Here is a 3309-nt window from a genome sequence, read left to right on the forward strand (position 1 = left end):
ATTATATTGTTATGTCATTTATTTACTAGCTGATTATCATTTTCTTCCACCTAGAATGCCAGCCTGTTGAAAGACTTACTTCCATGAACTGCCTTATGTCCACCTATCATATGCTAAAAGCATGATCTAGTAATAGTTGGCATTAAATAACGAATAATCTGTTCTATCACCAGGATAAGGGATTTTTCATCAAAAACTTGCCTACTGAAATGAATCTTCTGAGATATGTATTTGCATTTCTTTGTGCAGACCTCCCTGCAGCCCGTTTTCTCCTCTATGGCCACATTAATAATTTTATTGTAAAGTTGATTGTGTTTCATCCAATATTCCATCCATACCGAGAGCTGAAGCACTTCCGTGACTTCTTGTTGAGTCCTTAAAATGTTTCAGAACTTTGTGCAGTGGCAGTATCATAGCCAATGAGGTTTATCTGAGGCCTGATTATTGCTACATGAAAACTTTTCCCAATACGCCGCCATGACGACTTGAAATATAGTTGGCATTGGCAGTTTTTGACAGTCTTTAGAGACTTAAAAAAAAAAAAATGAAATAAAAAAAAAAGTTTCAGAAGGCTCTACACTGACCTATTCCTGCCTAATTCTTCAACTTATTTACTCTCTTCTGCTTATACTCTTTAATTCTTTTGTTCCAACCTCAGTAATCTTCTTTCAGATTTTGTTATACTGTTTTCCATGCTTTCTCCATATAGGCCTCTGTCAAAGAGAATTCCTTACTCTAGAAAGACTCCTTTCTTCTTACTATACACCACTTCCTCTTAGATAACTCTCTGCTTCAAATATAAATTTTTAAATCAGTTTATTTAAGGCACATTTATTTTATTCCCTAGAAAATGTCATCTTTCTCAATATGCCTCCAGAGCATAAAAAGCTCCTCTTTGTGCAGTTGTCGCAGTTGTAGTTTTGTATGTGTGTGTATGTACATATATGTGTGATTATTTGACAAATGACTGTCTCACCTATTAATTGGTAAACCTCATCACAATAGAGGCTAAGTTTTTCCTTTAGCATAATTTCTTTAACTGTGTATAATAATTTTCTGATAATTTTATAATTTTCCTTTACTGTTTCATAACATAATGCCCAACACATATAGAAACTTAAATACTATTTTTAGAATGAAGGAATGATGAGTTAAATGAACAAATAATATCCTATTCTCTGGGCATCCATTTTGCTACAAATAAAGAAACTGATATGCTATTATATTGATCCTAACTTCTCATACGTATAAAAATCATAAATAGAAAAATGTGCATAAAACTCTAACTTTCTATACAACACTTTTTTTTCTGTTATATATTTTTCAATTCCTTAAATGTTTTCACTGAGTTTACAGATATACTTTATTAAAATAACATTTCTCTAATGCTTGGAAACATCTTGTGATTATTTGGTGGGTAGTCTTACTATGAACATAGAGTGTCTAACAATATAGCTTCAACATAAATTATAAACACAGATAAGTATTTTAGGGAGCAGAAAAGCATAAACTATATAAATTCTAATTAATATCATTGTTATTTCAGTGTATATAATAATAGAACGATGTTCTCCAATAAAATACAAAGAGAAAGACTAATTAGCTTATCTCTTCAATGGACAAATCAGACAACTTGTCAAAGACAAAGAAATATTAGGATAAAAAGTATAAAGCCAATAATATATCAGAAGGTAGAACATATGTATGATTCAACTTTTTCACCCACACACATATATATATACAAGCAACAATTTTAAGGAACAATTCAGTAATGAAAATATAAAATCAATAAAATAAACTATACACATACACATGTATGCATGTATTATATATATAAAGAATTAAAAGATGTAAACATAATTTTAATTGTTGAAATATTTGTTTTGGCAATATTTATTTATATCCTGAGTTTCGTGGCTTAGGGGATATTTGGGGAATGCATCAGGAATGCACCACATTTTATGAAAAGAGACTGCCAAAATCACTGTAAATCACTCCTATAAATTTTATTTTTTACAGACAGTGTATTAAATTATTTAGTTTTTTTTTTTTTTTGGTCAATACTCATTCAATAATTATTATTTATAGGATTTCCTGCTTTTTAAGCAACAAATGGGAAATACAAGTAGGAAATAAAATAGGAACTACAGCAAAATGAACCAAATAATATGCATGTCCCCCCAGTCACCTGATTTTTAATAGGAACTGTAGCAGATGAGAAATTACAACATATTTAACACAATTATTGTATTAATAAATAATTTTTAAACACAAATATGAGAGCCCCATTATTCTTTCAGTAATGACAATTCAAGGTATTTAATTTAATGTCAATTTAGCATCATATGGGATGAATTATAGATGTGAAAATACTAACAAATATTTGGGGGTATCTAATGCCCCCAAGTCATGAATAAATACAACCCTCATTTCTGTAAAATTATGCTAGTTTTCTCAATAATACGTTAAAGCAGTGGTGTAAGTAGGTAACCTTGCTTTGTACCGAATCTTAGAAAAAAAGCTATTCATTTTTCTCCATCGATTTTGATGTTAGTGTGGGTTTTTCCTCAGCTTGACCTTGATTGCAATGAGAAAACTTTCTTCCATGTCCAATATGTTTATTTTTAATTTTTTATGAAGAAAGGGCATTTAAATTTGGTTAAATGCTTTTTGTACATCAATTAAAATGAACTTTTCCTTTAACTTTCAGTCTGTTAATGTGATATGGCTCACTGATTTATTTGCATATGTTAAACCTATCTTGATTGTCAGAGGTAAATTTAACTTGGTTATAATGTAGAATCTTTTTAAATTCAATTAGCTAATATCTCATTAAGAATTTGTGCATTAATATTAGAGATACTGGGGGTGGTGTGTGTGTGTATGTGTGTTGTATTTCCCTTATGGTATCTTTTGTCTGACTTTGGTGATGCTTGGCTCATAAAATATGTTTGAAAATATTTCATCTAGTTCCATATTTTGAAAGAGTTTGAGACCTATTGGTTTTTTTTTTTTTTTTTTTTGAATATGTTGTAGAATTTACCCATGAAGATGTATGATCCTGGGCTTTAGTTTGTTGGGAGATTTTTAAATTACTACTTCAGTTTCTGTATTTGTTATTTGTCTGCTCATGCTATTTATCCTAATTCAGTCTTGGTAGATTTTTTTAAACACCTAACCTCAGGAAACTTTTCTAGATATTCATCAATTTTTCTTACATCATTCAATTTGTTGGCATATAATTCTTCACAATACTCCCATATAATCCTTTTATATTTATGAGACATCTGTTGTAATGTCCCCACTGTA

At 29.9% G+C, this 3309-nt stretch overlaps 1 non-coding gene across 1 annotated transcript; it reads left to right on the plus strand.

Annotated features, from left to right (window-relative positions):
• The first annotated feature begins 390 nt into the window (after window positions 1–390).
• LOC118147941 (U4 spliceosomal RNA) lies at window positions 391–529 on the plus strand. The gene has a single exon (XR_004734648.2). It is a non-coding gene; the product is annotated as a U4 spliceosomal RNA (small nuclear RNA).
• Window positions 530–3309: the final 2780 nt, after the last annotated feature.

Source organism: Callithrix jacchus, chromosome 1 (genome assembly GCF_049354715.1).
Source record: "Callithrix jacchus isolate 240 chromosome 1, calJac240_pri, whole genome shotgun sequence".
NCBI lineage: Eukaryota > Metazoa > Chordata > Mammalia > Primates > Cebidae > Callithrix > Callithrix jacchus.